Raw genomic sequence first — 24,716 nt, 5'->3', positions numbered from 1 at the left:
GCCTTATATTGCCCACTCTGCAATACAATGCAATGCTACTGTAGGGAGGAAGAAGAAGAAAGAAACAAGAATTTTATACAGTACATCCATGGAGGTCACTGGTCAACCAACAATCCCACGTGTATTTATCTGCTTACCACTAGTTAATAGTTATTACTACACTAGTTTACAGTGGAAGCAGAGAAATGCGTGAGCGTAAGGTTCCTACGTTGCCTGTTCTGGGGTGAAAAGCAGCCCACCGGGCAACCCAGCTTGCAAGGCTTTGAGTAGCGCGGGCTGCCGGGGATAAAGGCGACGAACTGGCCAAGGTGGTTCACCGTCGCGTCACGCCGCGCTACACCCGCGTCGCGCGTTATCGAACGCGAAAAGCGCGGCCTCCGCATAAACGCGCGGGGCGGCGGCTGCGCCTTTAAACGGAACTAGCCGTGCGCGCGTCACGTGACGCCGCCTGGTGTGGGCAGGAAGTGGCGGCGAGGCGAGCGGCGATCACGCTGCCAGCGGCCAGGCGCAGAATACAAAAACGCGGGCAGAAGACCGAGGGGGGAGAAGAAAGGGACGCGAGGAAGAGGAAGAGGAGGAGGGGGGTCGTGTTGAGATGTGACCGCCGACACATGCTGGCCCGGGATCCTCGCGTTCGTGGATTTCGCCGCGGAGCCCCGAGGCGCCCGTCTTCCGGAAGGGCGGACTGGGCTGGTAAACGGTGCGCCCGGTTCGAGTCGCCCTCCTAGTGGAAGCAGCCGCCCAGGAAGCTGCCGGTAGGTCGGCTCGCCCGGGAGCCATGAGGGAGTATAAGGTGGTGGTCTTGGGCTCCGGAGGGGTGGGCAAGTCGGCGCTGACCGTCCAGTTCGTCACGGGCTCGTTCATAGAAAAATACGACCCGACAATAGAGGATTTCTACAGGAAGGAGATCGAGGTGGACTCGTCCCCGTCGGTGCTGGAGATCCTGGACAACCGCGGGCACCGAGCAGTTCGCGTCCATGCGGGACCTGTACATCAAGAACGGCCAGGGCTTCATCTTGGTCTACAGCCTGGTCAACCAGCAGAGCTTCCAGGACATCAAGCCCATGCGGGACCAGATCATCCGCGTCAAGCGGTACGAGCGCGTCCCCATGATCCTGGTGGGCAACAAGTTGGACCTGGAGAGCGAAAGGGAGGTCCCTTCCGGCGAGGGCAAGGCGCTGGCCGACGGCTGGAGCTGTCCCTTCATGGAGACGTCGGCCAAGAGCCGGAGCTCGGTGGACGAGCTGTTCGCAGAGATCGTCCGGCAGATGAACTACAGCACGACCCCGCGAGGGAAGGACCAGTGCTGCTCCTGCGCGTTACTGTAGGGCCTGGTGGGGTGGCCCACCTCCCCTGTCCCTTCACCCTGCGAAACGTGGGACGAGACAAGAAGACTACAATGTTCTCCATCGCTCGAATGTTCAGATGTGGCGCGTCCTGGGTGCCTGAAACCGAGGTCCTCAACTCCCATCATTTCTTCCTTTATTAAACGATTCGTGACTTCGTTTTTTTTTCTTCTTACTATTATTATTGTTATTTTTTAGCATTACTTTTAAGTCGTCTTGAAAGAAAAAAAAAAAAAAAAAAAAAACTATAATCCATAGCATGGTGTGCAGCAGACATGCCAGATGCTTGCGTGAGACCAGTGTTGATTGAACGCACCTTATTGCGTCAAATGCCACAAAATGTTTCAAGGTGCGCATGAGTTCGACCAAGGGGTCCCAGCTTTGCTTGCCATGTGACTTGGAGCTACCTTTGGCCCCCGGTGTTGAGACTGGACTGTTTTAGAAGTGCCTTCTTGATATGAGAAGGGGAAAAAAACAAAACACACAAAACTGCTCCTCGAGTGCCAACCTGGAGTGCATCACAATGACTGCGATTTACGTGGTGACCCCCAAAGGTCATGAAAAGGCCCCCATGCATATGTTTTTTTTGCGTGTGTTTGGAAGTGAACCTCAGCGGTACTTGCATTTTGATGACCATACACCAAAAAACTCTTAGCATCTCAGTCTGGTTTGAAAAACAAAAGCCACTTTTGTAAAGGTTTGCTTTTTAAAATTTTTTTTTTTTTTTTTTTTTTTGTGTAAAGCTGTATTTTTTTTTCTCTGGTAAATTTTGACTAGTCCAGCCTGGTGTCTGCTACTCGTCTTGTACAAATAACTTTTTGGAATACAAAACTTTGTTTCATATGAAAAATGCTTGTGCTTTTTTTTTTTTTTTTTTAACCCGGGGTAGGTGTGTGCTGATGGGGAAGACGTGCCTTGTTGCATTTTAGTCAAAGTGAGGTTTTTACAATTTAACTACACGTTACTGATGTCTTGGAATTGTGTGTAGGCCTACTTTAGGTTCCCATAGTTTAATAGTTTTGTTTTTATTTTCTACCCCTTTTTGTGACTGTGACCAATAAAAGATGCATGCCTTTTTCTGAATGGGGTGATGGTTGTGCAGTTTATCATTATATCATGCTCAGTTATGCTTCTGTTTCTGGGTTGAACTGAAACAAGCAACCTAAACGTGTGGCGCGTTGCTGGGAAGCTCTGTGTAAAGCGTGGAGTAGGAGGCTGAAGCCTGGCAGTTTAGATTTTTTTATTGGTTCCTGCCTGTCTCGAACCGTGCCAGTGAAACGGGCCTGAGCTGTAAACAGGCTTTAGGAGCTGCCAGTGGGATGCTGGGTGCACTCTTCGTAGGATGGAGGAGGCAGTGTGGGGGTGTGACCTCCCCTTTCATTCCACATGTTTTCTGAAGAGAGACACAGAGGGAGCTTTCAGCTTGAGAGCCCCGGCTCTGAGCTGCAGGAGAGAGTGGGCGCACACGCTGACACACACACACACACACACACACACACACAGACACGTACGTCTGGCTGGGTGCAATAATGCTCAGTCTGGACGCACTGTCTTATTGTGAGGGCTGTGGGATTGCAGGGTAAATCACGTTCTCCAGGTTGTGTAGAACCTTCATTTCTCATTAGATGGATTATGGCCACTTTAGAACCACAGACGTTTAATCGCAGGGTTGATTGTACCCGTGGACCTCACTCCGAAAGTGCAAAAGGCACAGAGAGAGGGGTTGTGTGAAAGAATTGATTGCCGTTCCCAAGGCCGGACCAGAATATCCTGCTAAGCCAAGCAGCTAATGTAGCTTCGGCCCTAAGGAGGGGGGTGGTCATGTGGTTTCCTCTCATCAGGAAGACACTTCTTCCTGATAAAACCCCCCCTGACCTTTTGCTTTGTGACTAACATGCTATGACATGCCCTAAATCAGCAAATACAACCTCTCCTTATTTTTTTCCCTCTGTAAAGAATCTACGTAAGTGTGCTGCTAAGATACTGAGGAGGAATGTGGAAGGTACGGTAAAATAGAATAAAAGAAATAAACAACTTTGGTAACCATGTCATTTATTTAACTGTCCTCTCCTGTGCTTAATCAAACATTGCAGCGGTCTTCTCATTATACATACATCCCTGCTCACCCTCTGCAGCACAGAAAATAGGATTTGTGTAATGTGAGGGTTTCTGTCACTCCAGATGGGCTAATCAGGATTCTTCTTCTTTTTTTTTTTTTTTTTTGAGAATGGCTCACCAGCTCTTCCATATCAGGCTGGTTTTTAATGCTGCCTCCACATATGGGGATGGTGGCAGAACAATAAAAAATGTGCAGCATGACATGTACAGCATATATTCTATATAGCTTGACATCAGTAATATAACACTGGTGGAAGGTGTGGCATGATATAATCTTCATTTGCGTTCTGAGGATCATCAGTTTCTGAAACCTTTCAGATTTTTTCTGAAATCCTCATCATTGTCCTACTGCAGTAGCTGAAATGACCTGAATCGTGCTCAGACACCTGTAACTCTTTGTTCTGTCTGCATGAGAATGTGTTTTTGTGTATTTAAGTGAAGTGATTGTCATTGTGAAACACTACAGCACAGCCCATGGTGACACAACGAAATGTGTCCTCTGCTTGTAACCATCACCCTTGTTGAGCAGTGGGCAGCCATGACAGGCACCCAGGGAGCAGCGTGTGGGGACGGCAACCTTCTGATTACGGGGCCACTTCCTTAACTGTTAGGCCACCACTGCTCCAATATTTAGATATTTACAGTGCATCCAAAAGGTATTTACATCACAGCCTAATTCCAAAACTGATTAAATAAATAATTTTTCCTCAGAATTGTACACACAACAACCCATAATGACAATGTGAAAAAAAGCACATAAGTATTCAATTTTGCCAATTGAGCTCAGGTGCCTCCTTTTTCCCTTGACCATCCTTGAGATGTTTCTTCAGCTTAATTGCTGTGGAAAAACAGTTGATTGGACATAATTTAGAAAGACACACACTGTCTATATAAGGTCCCACAGTTGACAGTTCTTGTCAGAGCACAAACCAAGCATAAAGTCAAAGGAATTGTCTTGAGGCACAAATCTGGAAAAGGTTACTGCTGCTTTGAAGGTCCCAATAAGTACAATCGCCTCCATCATCTGTAAGTGGAAGAAGTTCAAAACCACCAGGACTCTTCCTAGAGCTGGCCTGCCACCTAAATTGAGGGAGAAGGGAGGTGACCAAGAACCTGATGGTCACTCCAGAGGTCCTCTATGGACTGAGGAGAGCCTTCTAGAAAGAAAACCATCTCTGCAGCAATCCACCAATCAGGCCTGTATGGTGAGTGTTCAGACAACCCACTCCTTAGTAAAAGGCACATGGCAGCTCGTCTTGAGTTTTCCAAAAGGCACCTGAAGGAGAAACTGGGAGACTAATTGGGATTCGAACCAGCAACCTGCTGATTATGTAGCCTTTTCCTTAACCACTAGGCCAATACTGCCCTGGCAAATGATGGATGAAAAGCTGCAGAATGAACACCTGCTCCAGAGTGCTCTTGTACTCTTTCAGCAGGACATCGACCCTAAACACACAGCCAAAATATCAAAGGAGTTGCTTCAGGACATCTTTGTGAATGGTCCTGAGTTGTCCTGAGACTTCAGACTTGAAATCTCTGGAGAGATTTTAAAATGGCTGCACAAACATGTCCCATCCAACCAAGCTTGAGAGGTGTTGCAAGAGGATGGGCCAAGGTGTGTGCCAAGTTTTGACATATGGCAGGGGTGGCTTAGCGGGTAAGGCAGCGCCGGTTAGAATCCTGAGGCCGCAAAGGTGCCACTGAGCAAAGCACCGTCCCCAGACACTGCGCCCCAGGTGCCTGTCATGGCTGCCCATTGCGCACTAAGGGTGACGCCAATAGTGCATCAACAAAGTATTGAGCAACAGCCGTGAATAGTTATGTACATGTACATTGTTGTGTGTAGAATTCTGAAGGAAAAGTCCATATAATCCATTTTGGAATAAGACTGTAACATAACAAAATGTGGAAAAAGTGATGTGCTGTGAATACTTTCCAGACTCATTGTATATAAAACCTGTAGGGGGTCCATACACAACACATATGTTCCAGAATTAAAATCATGAGACTGAAAGATGAATTTCATCAACACCCAGAGAAAGATGCATCAGGGACTTTAATTTTGCTGGTCTTTGTGACATCCTCAGTAAATGCCCTCTCTTTCACTGCAGGTAAAGGAGTGTACGCTGTTGATCTTTTTCTCTCTGTTTCCTGTCGCTGTGTCAATGCCTTTTGCACAGGAAGCTGAACAACTGTCACACTACAACCATCACATCCTGCTCAAAGCTTTCGAGTCCTTCCATCTCTCCTGACTCCGGGGAATTTCACTGGGATCCACCCGAGAGATTCGGAGGAAGAGAGAATGGTTGATTCTCTAAGCTGTTCATAACTCTGTCTTTCTTGTTCTTTTTGTCTGTGTGCTGATTCCCAAGAATAGCTGTGAGATACAAATGCCTTCGACTGCCTCTTTAAAATGTGACACCTCTCCCACACTGAATGTCACTTCCATTTATAAGAGAAGGCTGTCAAATGTGCAGACACTTGTTTCTGCGGTAGGCTGAGTTTCTTTACAGAACTTCTTGCAGAAATGTTGCAGGCAAATTTCCTCAATGACAGCACATAGTGTCGCCTGTGTCTTGTTGGGTCATCGGGTGGTTTTGCATGGTAGCTGTGAACTGTGGCCCTGGGGTAGGGGAAGGAAGGGCGTGTGAGATAGAGACTTCCTTTTCCCCTTAACTCTCCTGTGGTGCGCTGTGGTGTAGATGGCCTACTGACCGAATCTTTAAGGAATTACGTAAGACATGCATGCCTCCAGTCAAATCCAACATCCACTTTCCCTTTATTTTTTTTATCACATCATGCATTCATTTCCATTAATCCAGAGGACACACATGGGGCATATTTTGGATGCTCTCTGTTAGATGGAGTGCACTGGTTGCAAGTGCATGAATTCACTTGGACACCAATTAGAATTCTTCAATTAAAGTGCTGAAAAAGGATCAACATATTCGGTTTGGTAACGGTAACTCATGGCCCCATAAAGACAAGTGTTATTATGACCAAATAAACAGAAGGATTTTGATATTTTGATATTTTGATATTTTTCTAGTCTAGTCTATTTTCTGGTCTATTGCGAAACGCTGTTCTCACGAGCTCCACCAATTTTGAACATTAAAGTTAGTTTTCTGTTCTAAATTTCATCTCACCAAGAAAAGCAGACCCAGCAACCAGTCCTTTCTCACTTTTATTTATCAATGTCAGTAAACAAGCCTTACATTCTATGTCAATTATAGCATTGGGAAATTCAGGCATACTGTGTATTCATGATGTGATGTTGGACAACTTGACCCTTGCATCCTGCCAAGCACTATTAAAATATTGCTCATTGACTCTTTTATTACAGTTTCTTGCTAAATGAACCAAAGAATTGAAGATGTTTGCTTGGGTTGGGTTTTTCAAATGGCCAAACTTCATGGGAAATCCCAATATTTCCCATCTGTAGACTTTTACCGGATTTGCACAAACACCACAACTGGATGTGAAACGGCAGTATTTTAAGGAGACTGGGCATGTGTGAGTGTGTCTGTGAGAGCACATTTACTTAAGTCTAATTTAGTTTAGAGCAGAGTGGTAAGTAGGTCATATGACCATAACCACATCACTCTCGATTGCCACAGCTATTTATTAATGTCAGCTTCGGCAACAGATGCCCCTCTGAGCAAAATGCCTTATCATTGTAAGGATCATCTGCCCTTCCTCACAAAACTCTGCCAAGTCAACATCAAACACTGTCCCTGTTTGTCTGAGGCTTAAGAATTTTGTTTCTGAGATTAGTCTCTTGATTTCTGGGCCTCACATCATGAGATGAACAAATTCAGGACGTCAGGACTGAGGTTAATTGTTGCTATGATTGTTTGACGAAGATCCAGTTCAGTGAGAAAAGTATTTTTTTGAGCATTGGTGAAATTGCATGGAGTTTGTATGCTGTCACATTGCACATTTTCTCTGGGTGTCCTGAATTCTTCCTACGGTCCAAATACATGCATAGTATGTACCATTCCTCATTTAAGAAGGCCTTGACTTGTATGAGTTACATTTGGAAAATGCATGGATGGATAATGGCTCCACTGAAGATCCTCTACATTCCATTTCATCTGCATATATGAAAATGCCTTGGTGTTGTTTTAAGCCTTTGTAAGACATTTTGTAATAATGTTTTTTGCGCTTCCTGATTCATCCATGCACATTCAAAGCACATTAAAGCAGCTGTTAGAAACAAATGCACACAAGTGACACACAAATGCAGAAGCAGGAAGTTCTCTGAAACATTTCCTGCCATTACACTTTGCACAGGAAGTAGATAAATCTTGCATGTTTCATGTTTGCTTTGGTCCGTGTTAGAACTTTTTCAGATGGTCTTCCTAATAATGACAGCATAACGCAACTTGTGATGAAACTGTAGATGAAAATTGCAGCGTCAGCCATCATCATCATCTGTATTATTTAATTTGCACAAATTCTGCGGCAAGAAATATGAAGGCTTCATACGTATCTTTTTCCATGCTAGCATGTGATTCACTGCTAGCTGCATCGCCGCTGACAGCCTCTGTGTGTGTGTGTGTGTGTGTATGTGTGTGTGTGTGCGTCAGAGCCTTCATTGAGGAACTGAAATAGACGTGAACTCTTTGTCTGCCACTGAAAGGGTAGTGAGTAGGTGGCAGAGATCTGAGGACAGAGAGAGAAAATTCAGTTCTACACATCCAACTGATCACTGCAAATGCATGGATGAGGCTGTGTGTGTGTGTGGGTGGGTGCAACACAACAGATACACTGCAATTCTAATGCAGACGTGTCCAGCATGGCACATTTGTTTTGAATAAGCATAAAGAGCTAAATTGTTCAGATTCATTTACAGAATGAGGTCATTGCTGATGTCCAGAAACATGAAACGTTTCTTTTTTTTTTGCGTTATTTTAAACTGAAAAATGTTAGAATACGCCCTCTGCTGGCGGAGCGTTTTTGTTGCCTTTTCACAATGGCAACCCGATCACATGCAGCCAGACTGACAACCATGCAATATTCCGCTCCTCCGGTATATTGTACGTTGTGTCATTTCGTATTCACATTAGTGATGTGCAGGACTAAAAGAGAATTGCCAATTAGTACACAGCGAGGTCCTTTCAATTGAAATTGTAGACCACGCTGTATAATTGGACAGCAGGGATGCCATCAGATATCGACAAGAAACCCACAATTACCAGCGTAAGTGGCCTTAATGCAATTAGGTTTGTCCAAAAATTATTTTATTCACATGGTAACTTTTCACGTTTTTTTCTTTTTGTGTTATTCAGAGCAAGTAAAGAACTTCACTTCTAATTGCTATGTAATTGCACCTTGTGAGGTCATATCTTACACTTGTTTACAAGTAAGAGAGGATTTATTTCATATTTATACAAATATCTTTCATAATGCTGTAAAATGCTGTCTGTGACTGTGCCTCTGGAAATTGCACAATGTAGGAACATTACACAAACAGTAGGTGTCAGGCAAGTTATTCGCTGCAACTCTGTGCTGTTCACAGTCATAATCAGCTGCTTCTCAATCACGTGACTCCTGGGTGCAACATGCCAGTTACTCACCACTCACAGCAACCAGCAAAAGATCTTCTTCTTCTTCTTAAGATAAATGGTACAAGGCTTAAATAATGCTGGAAAACAACTCACAGTTGCATTGTAATTATTTCAGGTGTAGGCTATGTTTCATTACCAAATACATGTCATGACAGTGCAGTTCAAATTCTAGTACAATTTTTTGTATTATTATCATGGGGGCACAGATTCCAAGACAAATGTTACAACACTGCTGAAGGTCGAAGCAAAAGACATCTCTGATGTCTGGAGGGGAGAGGAGAGGAAAAAATCACAGGATCAAAATGAGAAACAACTATGGGTGCATACAAGGCCAAAAGCTTTACTACAGGACATGAGTTGGTATTGCTTTAAAAAAACAACAACTTCAAACTACCTCATTGATCAAGTTCCTACAGATTACCTTTCATTCACTACTGGGCTCAATCCCCCCAGAATTTTGCACAAATTTTCACTTTACTTTCACTTTACTTTACACATGTGCACACCTTCAACCTACCTGTTACACATATTTTATGTCTAAAAACATAAAATTGTAATATTTGGTTATGCAATATTTTCACATTGGTTCCACTTGAATACTTGGAATTTTTGCAATATTGAGGTCTGTAGCAGTCGCAAAAGCATTTCACAGCATATCATACTGTGTAAGACAAATAAAAATTGAATTTGAATAGATATAAGAAATACAGTACAGAGAAGGTTAGCTGTGAATCACATGTGAAAATGCATCAATAAATGTTCTTCCATAGAGTACACGCATGCCTTTCATAGAAATACATTATTTTAACAGCATTTTGCATAATTGTGCAATATTTTACGTATATACTGCCTGTTTTAAATGATCCCAACATTTTAGATAAGGCATGTGTTGCTGTGTAGAATCAATATTGGTTTTTGTCTTGTCTTCTTCTTTTGTTGTTTTGTCATTCTGTTTATGTACCTGCCTAGAATCATAACTGGACCCTTTTTGAGAAATTCCAGATTGGGACATTACAGATGCATGTGCATTTTCATAACAGTTACTTGCAGATTTTATGGTACATTTTTTTGAGGCTTCATTCTGCTCTTAGGACAAGGATGCTGGTTTGTACTGCACAATAAAGACCACTTATATATTATATCAGACCATTGATTTGAATAGTTGAGATCTTGGCATGACTACATATGCCCTGTACTAAGACCAGGGACTTTTGCAAGACACAGAATTTATTTGAATCATGATGCATGGCATTCCTAATTTCATCATCGCACATTGGAGTGAACATTTACAGTGCATCCATGCATGTTACTGCCTTATTCCAAAATGGATCAAATTCCTTTTTGTCCTCAGAATTCTACACACAACATCTTATAATGACATTTAAATGTATTAAAATGAAAAAGCAAAAAAGTATACATAAGTATTCACAGCCTTTGTGCAATACTTTGTCAATCCAACAATTGGCAGCAAACACTGAGTTTACACTGGTCCACCTTCATCAGTGTTAAATTAAAGACTACATGTTGTAACAGTGACAGCGTAAAATTACAGAATAGTTTTATTGTACCACAGATGTGTGTGGACTACTAGACACACTGAGACCGTGATGAGTTTACCTTCAGAGACTATAACAATTCAAAATACAGTTGAGACCAAAATCACACTCTTGATTTCTCCATGAAAATGACCATTAACAACAAGTGTTTAATTTTGGAAACAAATTCTCTATAAATAACAATGTCCACTTAGATTATTGTTTTGATACACTGAGTTGATACAAGAATGAGACATCCAAAATTATTAGTCCTCTGGTCATTAATAGCCAATACCCTTTCTGAGCCACAACTGACAACAGTCTCACCCGTGGACATTAGAGTAGTTCTTTACTAGGAGGCATAGATCTCCTGGGGGATTTTGGCCCATATTTCCATTGCAAAATGTTCTAGCTGGTCCAAATTGCATGGACATTCACTCGATGCAAATTCTCAAAAGGCTTGATCATGGTCTGTGCGGTCCACATCAGGATCTTGCTTTAGATATCCTTAAGGAACTTTGGGACTAATTTTGATGAATGCTTTGGGTCATTGTCTTTTTTGAAGACCCAGCGATGACCTAACCCTAGACTACCATCAGATTTTTCTGTATTTTGCCTCAAAATGTCACCATAATTTTCATGATGCCATGCACTCGAACAAGGCCACCTATGCCTGAGGCTGCAAAACAGCCCCACAGCATGATAGATATTTAACTGTGGGTACTGTGTTCCTAGGGATGATGGGCTCTCCCTTTTCTCCCATGAATTCATCCATGTACCCAAACAGTTCCAGTCAAGTCCCATCAGACCAAAGAACAGACTTCCAAAACTTATCTCTACCTTTATCTTTACCTTACCTTTACCATCTCCCATCTCCCACCTTTTTATGCTGATTGAATATTGTTAGGAAGCCAATTGACTGTACTGGTGTGGTTTCGAAGCTGATTGGTTAATTACTGTAACTGTTTTGAAAGCAAGTATTCAAATGGGGCTAATTTTGACCACCTCATTTTTTACTATTTTGATATAAACCAAATTACATAATTTACCAAATGTTATTAAATAGCGCTGCTGAATGTTTGAAGAATGAATGAAGAAGTTTAGGAAAATTTGCCATAATTAAATGTACGTGTACGAGTCTATGTGTCAATGCCAGCTGCAGTGTATTTATTCTGAATATATGTTGTGTGTGTTTGTTCCCACAGGTTGCTGGAGTGTGTTTGTTTGTCTAAGCCGCCCTGTTGTCTTGCTGAATGTGTTGCCTGAGGAAAAAGCTTAATGTGTCGTTGTCACATGGGAGGTTGGGGCTCAGCATGTTTCTCACAATGGAGCAGACTAATCTTTGCGGCAGGTTGTTTGGATTCCCGTCATGCCCCTCGCTGCTCTGCTGCTCCCTTCTTTACTAAATCACTCCCGGGCTCTTTTATTGAACCCTGGTGGTCCATGCTCTCCCCTGTTCCAGCTCGGAGCTGTCCCAGGCCTCCACAAACAAACGGACTGCTCTAATATTAGTTTGAAGCATAATGTGTCCCCCAGCATTAATGATGAGAGAAAGAGCTGTGAATGTTTTACTTTACTACTACTGCTGTGATTCAACAAGGTACAACTGAATGAACATGTCTAGAAGACAAAACTAGTAGTAAAAATTATTTGTAAGTTCATAAAATGTTTATTATTATAATATGCTTTACGACAAGCCTAACAATGTGCCTTTATTTTATTTTAGAGATTATAATATTATATAGTAATATTGTTTAATGTGTGCATATGTCCTGATTTAAACTATGTTGCTATTTAACTTTATTCAAATTAATAGTTTTCATACATTTGCACTGTTGCACAACAGATGTTCATGCCCATGTTCTTCAATTCTTTTATTTCTTTTTTGAATATTTTATCCATCCCACTTAGCACTTGCCACAGAGGAGCACACACTCAGCATTATGTTGAAAGAATGGTGAGGTTTAATAAATGAAAAAGAAAATGTCTCAGTAGCCAAAATAGACATGAATCTAAAAAAAGTCCATGGCTTACAACACAATGCAGGACAACCGGTGTGTTGTGCAGGTACACTGTTAAAGCATTCTGATCACTCGAGCCTAATGAGCAGAAGCTGTGAGTGATCAGGACTCAATACTCAGGTGAACAGGGAGAGCCCAGTGCCACCGGGGCATCACAGTACTAATGCTAGCTTGTGATTTATGGTATGACTCTATCAATAATCATTCTACTGGTAAAAATCTATCTAAAGCATAGAGAACATCTTTTAAAATGATGGCTAGCCAAACAATGCCGTTAATTTGCACTAGTGTTGGGAAGATTACAATTCACTTGAATTCATTACATCTAATTACCCTATTTAAATTAATTACCCTATTAAAATAGTAGCATTACTATGAATGGATATTCTTAACCTGATCATTGCCTCTGGTTCATGGACAGGTGTATTATCCACTAGACTACAACCACCACCATTTTGTAAATATACATAATTATTTCAGTTAACAAACTGAAAAGCAGGTTTATAGTTATCATGTGCAATTTCTGTTATATACTGCCAATAATTATGTGGTGCTATGTGCAGAGTCCTACCGTGTCTTACAATGTTTCTTACCAGCTCTGCTGGAAAATAACACATGAATGGTGGCACAATGTTAGAAAGTATCCAAACCAATCGTCTGGACAAGATCAGGCTAGATCAGCATCAGTCCCACCCACTTACTTTGATGGGTCAGACTGACAGATTCATAATGTGCTGACTGTGCCAAATAGCACATTGAATTAATTAATAATGTTTTATTTAGCATTTTTATAACTCATGTCATATAGAATATATTCATGATGTTTTAGTGTCCCATTTTACATTATTCATGACTAGTTATTATTTAATTTATCTATTTAATTTTCATTCTCTTAGCACTTCATAAACAATAAGCAATGGTCAATGCCTAATCCAGAATACCACCTTCTTTGCAGTGTTCCTGTAAAATGGTACAGTTGAATTAAACAGTTATAATTATCTTATAATTACTTCTATAATTAACCTCTCCTCCATCTTGGTTTCAGAGCCCACTTTGATGCTTTGTTTCTATTAGTCATGCAATAATGGATCATGCCCTGGAAAGATCAAAGATCAAACTTATCTTTGGCTGTGGTGTGCGCAGAAAGTGTCTTTGACAAAATCACTCTTAAGGTGTGCATGCTTCAGCGGACTCGTGAGGGTGGTACATGCCAGTGATGGTGTCAACCAGGCCTTTGTATCCACCTCTTCTAAAAAGGTAGGAATCTAGACTTTGTCTACTGTCTTATAAGATCAATTGTAGGATTAACAATTGTTGGGTGTAAATCAAAGGTAGATTGTGTTTTTGTGCAGAATTATCAACCTATCCCAGTAACTATCTCAATAATCTCTTACAGTCTTATGAAACCTTATTCAAACTGCAGAGACTGTATTACCAGCAACCTCATTTACCCCCTTCATCAACTTCTCAAACCAGGGTGGTAGGTGGGTTCTGGAACTGCCAGTCTGCTGTTTAAAAACTGACTTAATCTCTGCCCATACTCTCCACTTCCTGGACATTTGGCATTAATCAATACTTGGATATCCCCTCAGAATTCCTGCTGCTCTCTCTTCTGCCTATAGTTTCCCCCACACTTCTAGGAAAACTGGGACAGGTTGGGATACTGGCTCCTAACTATCATGTAGCAATTTTCCCATAGACCCCCCTCTAACTCAGCCTTCCACTAGACAAACGCCAATGTTCTTGCCTTCTTCCACTTCTCCACTCTTTCTCCTGTGTGGAAGCAGCTCTTCCACACACAAGGGAGGGAATGTCCTGGGCCTTGTCTTCAGTTGTCCCTCCCCAAATACTGGCCTTTTTTCCATTCCACTTCACATCTCAGACCACCTCTTTTTGTCCTTCACCTTCACTCTACCTACTGGATCCAAGACTGACCACAATCCATCTTTCATTCGACATAACCTTCACTCTTTCCCACCTTCATCTGTATCTTCTTACACTCTTTCACATCTCCCATTCTACTAGTTACCACTGGAATCAGCCACTAACTCTCTCCTCTCTTCACTTTCCCTTTCTATGGATCATCTCTGCCCACTATCTCCCAAACCCAAAATGGCTTCTCTCCGTGCACCCTGGCTATCTGATGCATTGTGCATCAATCATAGAGAACTAAGAGTAGCATAAGAAATCTGAACTCTGTCCTGTTTTATTATCAGAATCTATGCAAATTCTGTAGTAACCTCACTGTCACAATGGCTGGATATGGCAAGGAAGAAGGACGCATACGAATGCGTCATATAGGACGTAACAAAACAGGGGTTTAATACATGGTAGACAGGACAAGGGTAACATCACCAAACAATGACCCGACAGCGAACAGACACATTTACATTTACATTTACAGCATTTATCAGACGCCCTTATCGAGAGCGACTTAGAATTAGTATTTACAGGGACAGTCCCCCTGGAGCAACTTAGGGTTAAGTGTCTGCCTCAGGGACACAATGGTAGTAAGTGGGATTTGAACCTGGGTCTCCTGGTTCATAGGCGAGTGTGTTACCCACTAGGCTACTACCACCCCAACAGGGTAGCTTTATACAATTATACACAGGTGAACACGATCAGGGAACATTACACAGGACGAACTCTGGTCCGAGCTCCTGACCCGGAGTAGCCCCTGCCAGACCGGATCATGACCTTACCCTCCCACCACGACTCCCGTGGTGCCACCCAAAATTGTCCATGAAAGGGGGGCAGGAAGTCCATAAGTACGAGTGCACGGCACATCCATGGGGGACCGACATCCTGTCCGCCGTCCACAGCGGCCGCCACTCCGGTCAGTTTCCAGCTAGGAAATCCGCCGCTCTATTCGTCTTGGTTATCGCCGGGAGCACCTGAACTGTGCGACGGGTCTCCCCGACCCAACGGTAGCTTTCGTAGGTCGTCGAGGTCCGGCTGCAAGAATTCATCAGTAATCCCCGCCTCCGGAATGGCCAGGGGAACATGGTTTGCGTGACATCTTGTTGACCCCACGGTAGGTTTCATAGGCCACCGAGAGTCTGTCACGCCAGCGGGAAATGCTAAAAACATGACATGGACTTGGGCAGGAAACTGGCGATTACCGGAGGTGCGTAGCTGGAATTCGGACGAGGCGGCAGCGTCGGGGAAAGTCCATACAGGGAATCATCCTCCTGGTCAACCACAGCTCCTTGGATCTCAGCGGGGTGGCATTGGCTGCATCCAAACCTGGCCGGGTCCTTCTGTCACAATGGCTGGACATGGCAAGGAAGAAGGACACATACGCACAACATCAGGGGTTGTACGCACAAACAGGGGTTTAATACATGGTAGACAGGACAAGGGAAACATCACCAAACAATGACCCAACGGCAGACACGAACAGGGTAGCTTTATACAATTATACACAGGTGAACACACAGGACGAACATGAAACTCGGACCCGGAGTAGCCCTTGCTGACACTCACCTCTGCTAAAACTGCGTTCGAAAAAAAAAAACTTGAAGCCTTGGCCCACAACCTTGAAATAACTATAAGTACAAGGAAGACCCGGCCCGTCTCATTTTCAATCAGCCAAAATACACCCATGTCACGCCTCTTCTTACCTCCCTCCACTGGCTCCCGGTAGCTGCTCGCATTGAGTTCAAATCCTTGACACTTGCCTACAGGGCTGTAAATGGAACTGCGCCCTCCTACATCAACACAATACTACCTAGCTACACCCCTGCATGCTCTCTCAGATCTGCAAACGAAAGGAGACTAAAAATTCCTTCTTCACGGGGTCTCCGATTCCAATCATCTCTGTTCTCCGTTGTTGTCCCTGGCTGGTGGAAAAACCTGCCCTCCTCCACACGACTAGCCGAGACTATCACCACTTTTAAGAAGCAGGTGAAAACCCTCTTGTTCAAAAAATATTACAGACAAATCTAACACTTACACACGCACATGCGTACACATTGCACAAACAATACAAAAATATATAAATACATTATAATTTTTCTTCGTCTAGCACCTAACAATCTCTGAGCATGTTCTTCACTGACAAGTTTGAGCCTTATCAGGGCTCTTAGTTTGTAAACTCAATATTCTATAGAAATCGAACAAGAATTGCTGGTGTCTTCCTCTTGTAAGTCGCTTTGGATAAAAGCGTCTGCTAAATAAAGTAAAGTAAAGTAAAGTAAGGAAGACACTCATCTAGATCAGTGGCAGTTTTTGATATGGTTGCCCAGGGCAGCTCTGTGGTGGGGGCAGCATCATAGGCATCAGAATTTTCGTTTGTTTGTATGTGTCCATGCTGCCCTGGCATCATAATTCATGGCCACGATCGCTTTTCAATTCCCCGTTTGCAGGGAGTAAGGGTGCTCTTATTTTGCGAGGTGCGGCCTGCTGCTTTGTGGGGGCTACAAGAGATTCTCTGACAGGCTGGAGCTGCACCTACTAACCAGCTCCCAAAGTACAACACAGCGCTAAAGTAAGTACCTTATTCGAATTGTCAGTTTCACCTTAAATACTGCTAAGCAGACTGCAATACCTCTGTTGTGTTTGTAGGGGTAAGGTTCAGTGAGGCTGACAGCCAGGAAATCTGTTTCTGAAAAAAATTACATTTTATATGTGTATTTGGTGATGATCTCTGTGCCCACTCAAAATTCTAAAATATCAGAAATGGTATCAAGTGTTACCTGTCTGGTATAAGTGTTACCCAACACTTTTTTCACTGAAAATTTCTCATGGGAGATGTGTATTAGATTTATGATTGGCATTCTTTTACAAATAAACCCTACAGTTTAAAAGCTCACTTGTTAAGGGTAAAATAAGATGTGTAGAAATAGTTTAATTTAATACCTTTCTGGCCCAAAACATTTTTCACTTTCAAAATGACCTGGGAACTTTGCGGATGTGCACATAGATTTATGATGAATATGGACATTTACATGTAAAATAAATATTATTGCAGCCTGCAGTATTTAAGGTGGAAGATACAATTTGAAGAAGGAGCTAACTTCAGCATCATTCAGCATCTGGGCTCTACATTCTATCACACCCATACAAGCAGAATGTGAGCACAAGGTCCTCCATGTGCCTGCTTACTGCTGCTGCTGGGCTGAAGTCTCACACCTGTCAAACGGAGAGGGAGGTGGGCAGCTTCCAAATAAAGCACATTTCATTCATTCATAATATTGACAATCCAAGCTTGTTATTTCACAAATAAAGAGGTTTTTTCCCAGGGCTCCCCAAACGAGCTAGGACCACCCCTGATCTAGAGTTTTCTGTCCTAACCCCTAGGTGGTGGAATGAACTTCCCCTCAAGGTCAAAAACGCACAGTCCCTGAGTATTTTCAAACAGCAGCTTAAGACCTTCCTCTTTAGAGAGGAGAGAATACTTTTATACATTTACATTTACATTTACGGCATTTGGCAGACGCCCTTATCCAGAGTGACTAACAACGTGCTTTCAAGTTACCATCGATGAAGAGATCGTATTATTACACCCCGCACTGCACCTCGTATACTCCGAGCCTCCAGTGCTGCTCGCCTGGTCCCTCCATCTCTGAAGGTAAAAGGAAGACACTCATCTAGACTCTTCTCCGTCTTGCCCCCTCGGTGGTGGAATGAACTTCCCCTCGAGGTCAGAACAGCTCAGTCACTGAGCACCTTCAAACGACAGCTCAAGACCTTCCTCTTTAAAGAATATTTAGATTAAATTGTAATTTTCTTGTTGTCGAACTTGTGTACAGAATCTACAACAGAGTGAATAAAATAGATGTATTCATAGTTGGGGTCCTAGTGAACGAGAACTGATCACTTCATCGATGGCAACTTTAGCACGTTGTAAGTCGCTCTGGATAAGGGCGTCTGCCAAATGCCGTAAATGTAAATGTAAATGTAAATGTAGATCAATTCCGGTTCACTAGGACCCCAACTATGAAAACAATCTTTTTATTCACTCTGTTGTAGATTCTGTAAGTTCGACAATAAGAAGTTTACAAGTTCATCTAAATATTCTCTAAAGAGGAAGGTCTTAAGCTGCCGTTTGAAAATACTCAGTGATTTTCAAACGGCAGCTTAAGGGGCCAAGACGGAGAAGAGTCTAGATGAATGTCTTCCTTTTACCTTCAGAGATGGAGGGACCAGGCGAGCAGTACTGGAGGCTCGGAGTATACGAGGTGCAGTGCGAGGTGTAATAAGGGCTGTGAGGTAGGATGGTGCTACTCCATGTTTGGCTTTGTAGGCCAGCATCAGTATTTTGAACCTGATGCGTGCAACTACTGGGAGCCAGTGGAGGGAACGTAGCAGAGGGGTGGTGTGGGAGAATTTGGGAAGGTTGAAGATCAGTCATGCTGCTGTATTTTGTATTAGTTGTAGAGGTGGGATGGTACATAGTGGTAGACCAGCTAGAAGGGAGTTACAGTAGTCCAGTCGTGAGATTACTAAGGACTGAACCAGTATCTGGGTGGCCTGGGTTGACAGATAAGGGCGGATCCGTCTGATATTGTAGAGAAGGAATCTACATGAGTGGGAAAGGTTGCTGATGCTGAGGTTAAGAACAAATACATTTTGCTCATGAGGTTTTTGAACCAAGACTACAGAACCAGTTGCACCTTATGACCTACTGAATTGACTGCGAAAAGAAGACCAGGTTATCGGCACCAAAATCAAGGCCAATGCTTCAGTGATTCTCTCTCCTCATCTCTCTTCTTTCTTTGTGTTTGTAAAGTAAGATGAGATTGAGAACATCAAACATATGTGTCACTAGAGTAGGGATCTGCTTAAACTTTTAATTGCTCCTGTGTGTCCCGTCCTTGTCTGGCACAATCAAATAAGAAACTTCGGGGAGCCAAGTTCCTCTGGTTCCCTTGTAAAATATGAATACATGTGTAGATATGTAAATATGATCTATATAAATGTGCCTTAGAAGTATGTGGTAATATGTGTGATACAATCACCCCCATCCTGTGTGACACAGCACAGCAACCAGTACACACACTGACATGTGTCCTCTGCTTTTAACCCACACCCTTGGTGAGCAGCCGGCAGCCATGACAGGCACCCGGGGAGCAGTGTGTGGGGACGCTGCTTTGCTCAGTGGCTCCTCAGTGGCACCTTGGCGGTTCAGGATTCGAACCGGAAACCTTCAGATTACTGGGCCGCTTCCTTAACCGCTAGTCTAACACTGCCCACTAGCTAGTTGTTGGTTAATATAATATATTACACAAATTACAATTTGGGATTTCTTTGTGTTATGTTTGAACATCTTCCAGATTGATAATGACACATGGAATGTTTGTAATCTACTGTTTGCTGTGGGAACGTTATAATTCATTTTTTCGGCTGCACTTTACATTGGTAGACATAGACAAATGATGATATGATGTCAGGATCCAAGCTTAGGACTGATTACAGCAGATGGCTGCAGTAGCCATTTTCATGTTTGTTAAGAGGGATGCCACAGCTGTGGCTGTCACAGTGACTTCAGAATGGGGTTTGGGTATTGTCTTTTATTTGATAGCTGAAAGAGAGCACATGTTTGAGTGAAAGCCTGTGAAGTCCCTGAATGCCTTCAGTCTGCTGTTTATATAAAGCCACACACGCTGGCAAACTGAAGTATTTTTCCTGGGTTGTGCGAAATTGCAGAAAGGAAATCTTAATCAAATCTGTGCACTAAAATGTAATTTACATTGTAATAATCCTCAAGAAAAGGTCAAAGACCCATATATGTTTATCTGGTTAATTTCAGTTCCAATAACGAGTCGGACCGCCCCTGCTTGTGATCGTACATTTGTTTATATAAAGTTTAATATTAAAACAGTGAAATTTCATATAGAAACAATATATTCTAGACGACATTCCAGGTTTTTTATGGTGTATGGGCAGGTTGGAAATTTGGATTTTATAGAATATCTTTTAGTCTTTCGGTCCTTTTACATGGACATCCTCCTCCTCATTCGCTGTCCATTCTATTCCCCTTGTTTAAGTCTAATGAGCCACTCATGAAGGACATTCCTGTATAAATTGTGCCTGTCTCCAGTGGCAGACGCCCCTTGCACTGATGCTGCAGACGTGCACCTGCTGAGATCATTTGTAAATCATCTCCTGTTTTGCCGCATGCATGACCTGATTGAGCTTTTTCCCCCCCGGTGTGTAACATTAGAACCTCACATTGAAGCACCTGAGAAATGCAAGAACTGCACTGCTGTCGTGCATTTAATGACACTGCTTATTTTCCTCTCCTGGCCCACATCTCACCCATCCGCACCAGCTGAAATGTACTATGGGATTAAATCAAGTGGCATGTGGTGTGTCCAGTATCAGAGATGCTGTGTGTTAGAGTGATAGATTCGTTCTCACCATCCCGCGTTGTGTATCATTTATGAACCTTGGGAGTTCATTATGATCATCCCTCGGCAGGTGTCTATGTAAATACTTGATGCGTGCCTCTCATGTTACATCTCATGTGCACTCACCAAGACCCTTCCAATCAACTCTGAATGAGCGATTGAGAGACGCAGGTGATTGCCCTTTACACCCGAGTGGCTCTTCTAGGGTGTTAAAGTGTGTCAAAGCATGGTCCCCAAAAGGAACAAAGGAAGGGTTAAATGAAGTTGAAACTACCGCACTTTTTTATTCAAAATATCTTATCTAATCTGAAATTTATAGTTTTGGTTTTGGTAAATTTGCTAGTTCTAACAAATTATAACCTGTATTGATGAGCATCATCTCATTTAAATACTAAACCTACCTTTAGTTTTTACATTACTTATTTTATTACAGAGCATCACAATGTTCTTATATTTGAAATCAAAATAGAGAAGGGGAATAAGAAAGGAAGACAAACAGTCTCCACTGTGGTTATCTTGATTTGTTGGGAGCATTAACTGAGGAACTGAAAGATGCTTTTAATCATGGGTCTCTCCTGTGGAAATTTGTAAATCTAAAGCATGCATTATTGATTCTGGTACCTTCCACAAAGTAAGTTAGGTTGGGAATTGCATTGAAATGTCTGCATAAATTTATGACTAGAAGGATCCATACCTTGTTAACTAAAGAAAAAACAGCGCTAAGAATTGTGATCAGCTTGGCGCTTCATTAGTTCCACTGTGTAGCATACGGGTTTACAGGGTCAGTAAAGCAGATTGGAATTGCTTGATTCACATTCCTTCATCAGTAATTAGCCAGATTTAGCCTGCATTTTTTAGAGACACTCTGTTGTTAAGGGCATGTTCCTCTAATTACATTTTTTACAGCAGAACGAAAGCTTTTCACAACCCCATCTCTGAACATATGGTGACTGAGGAGCACCACAGACATGGGGCACCAAAATGACCATCTGATCTGAAAGGCTCATTTATCCAAACTAATGATGCCAAATGTGCTTGGTGAGCCAGGATTTAAGTGCGAAAATAATATTAATCTGGGGAAGGAGGATTGTACAGTCACTATAATATCACACATGTATTAGCTTGTGTTTTGCTCTCCATTCTCTGTGGATGAATGCTTGCATCATGACCAACCAACATGAGTGATGGAGAGCTGTGAACCCAGGGATTCCCCTTATATTTGGATTCCATTTTAGTGATAACGGCTGTACTGGCTTCACAACATTTAAATCACACAAGAAAGAAAGTGCTGCATATTCATATAAATAACTTGACTGGATAGTCATTGCAACAGATGCTAAGGTAATGATGCAAGTGATCTAGCATCCAAGTACACATGAATGAACTCGGGCAAAGCCACAAAAAAATCACCAAGAAACACAAAACTGTAATTTTTATTTATTTGTTGATATATGAATATTAATTGTTTTATGTATAACCCAATTTGGCTCCTTCCTTTTTGAGAAATGTTCCCTTCTCAATTTGTAGGAAAATTTGTTCCCCCACGTTAATAGTGATGCAAACGTACACACTAGCTGCCATGTGCATGCAGTCCCTCCTCCATTACCAAATTAATAAGCGCACACTGACTCCACTGCGGCAGAGTCAAAGACCTCTCCATTAAACTGTACTGGGAGGCTAATCCCAAACACCGGGGATTATGTTCTTGAGGTGGAAAGTAGTTAGGCGTGGAGTGGCTGTAACACCGCAGAGGCCAAATGCTGCAGTGTCTCTCTGTCCTGCAGCTTGAAAAAGTCAGTGCGACACAGAAAACACACACACGCACACACACACAGACTATCTTAAAGAAAGGGCATCTTAAATGATTCAGGTTGATGTCATGAAAAGAACCTACTGAAATCATTAGTAATATTTAAACACTCACATTAACATTTTTAAACACATGACTGCTTCAGGTTAGCTGTGCTGCAAAAGAACATAAGCTCGTTCCCTGTGGAGCCCCTTTTCTCACATTTATTTATTTCCTGAAACCCATTATTTATACTGCATGTGATACTTAAGATGAATAGAATTAAGTCATTAAAAGTCATAATAATTTAAATTAATTATGAACACTTATTTCTCTAAAGTTTCAAAGTACATCCCTAAAAAGTATTTTACCAGGGTTTTCAAGATAAGTTAAAATGTGACGTATCACAAATGACTGTATAGACTGGTCATAGCAAATATATTTGTAGGACAGCACAGTGATGTCATAGTGCTGTCGCCTTAGCCTGGTATTAACAAATTTACATTGTGTTGCACATTGTTTCATATTGCAATAAATTACAAAATGTTAAACACGTTTTTTCGTCATCTCTATTTAAGCCATGTTTATGATTTATCGCACGTTTCACAGATCTATTTCCTTATATCCTTTCATTATTAGAGGGACTGTTTTTCAAGTGGCTAATTATTTAAACCAATGTTTTTTTAAAAAGGTTTTCTTATTCTGAGGCCAAATTGAGGAAAGGTTCATTGCTCCAGGCTATGAGCATAGTTATGCACATGGGAGTTCTCAACTGTGGCAGAATCAGATTGACTAATTTGCACGACACAGTTTTAAATGATTTAGACAGATGGGGACGGGGAGGGGGACATTGTGTGTTTTATGTTCAGCAACAGAGTACAATAGACAAGATGAGTGGTGCTGTCATCTGCAGCGTTTACATGATCAGATATCTGGGCCGAGCGGAGATTTTCCCTCTCATTGAACATGGTTAAAACATTTTTGAAAAAAAGAATGGAGAAGAGAACACTGTTTGAAATGTGATTGACGCTTTAAAGTCCATTTTCTTCTGACATTTACTACACATCAATGTATCATTTTGTAATAGTTGCTTGATTTTGAGAAGGACATTGAGATGCTAAATTTTACCCTGAGTCAAAGCTATCAGCCTGGAAAGATTTCATAACAGAGAGTCTTACATAACAGCCCAACCAAGCAAACATCATTGGTGACCATTCATGAAGACAACCAAATCACGTGACTATTGTGGCAACTGTTTGAAAATAATGTGCCCATCTGCAATGTGAACAGGATCGAGATATGTCACACATCCAACAACTGGAGGACTGGTGTAGGTGTGAATGAACAAAGCATTAAAAACATGAAAAGTACTAAATCAGGGTAAATTGAAATAAAGTCATGCTTGCTAGGGGATGTGCAGTATTTTATGAACCAAATAATTGCAATTAGTCAGATCAGAGATCTTTGGGGAAGGAAATACATATGATTCTCAGAGCAACATAGAATTCTGGGACCTTTTTGTCTGACCTGAACACTTATAACACATAATTATAGATGGATGAAAACTGGTGCATCAAGGGATGCCAGAAAAGCCTGTTGTGTTTGTTTGTATCTTCGCCAAGTGAGCTGAGTGGCAGGGGGGACATGTTTGTTCTTAATGAGTGACATTTAGAAGCTGTCAGCTCAGTTCTACTTTAAAGGATAACAACGGGACAAACCGCTGTGTAACTAGGGGCTGTCATTTCTATTTAACCTCATCACACTAGCTATAAAACAGTCACACTCAAAAACATACTCACACACAAAATCACAAACATACAAACACATTTTCTACTGAACATAGAGACAATCTAATGGTTACGACACACTACAAATGAGCTCAAAGTTATTTCAGGGGCACCTTGCCTCCCATACAGTGCTATATTACCTCACACAAACACACACACATTTTGTGCAATATGTATTAGAAATGTGTACTACCTA

The 24,716-nt window shown here is 42.1% G+C and overlaps 1 pseudogene; it reads left to right on the top strand.

The window, feature by feature from the left end:
* The first annotated feature begins 754 nt into the window (after positions 1 to 754).
* LOC114788076 (ras-related protein Rap-2b-like) lies at positions 755 to 1,472 on the top strand (annotated as a pseudogene).
* The last annotated feature ends 23,244 nt before the right edge of the window (positions 1,473 to 24,716 follow it).

The sequence above is a fragment of the Denticeps clupeoides genome, chromosome 4 (assembly GCF_900700375.1).
Source record: "Denticeps clupeoides chromosome 4, fDenClu1.1, whole genome shotgun sequence".
Taxonomy (NCBI): Eukaryota; Metazoa; Chordata; class Actinopteri; order Clupeiformes; family Denticipitidae; genus Denticeps; species Denticeps clupeoides.
Note: the sequence above shows the minus strand (reverse complement) of the source record. Positions and strands in the feature narration are given on the sequence as shown.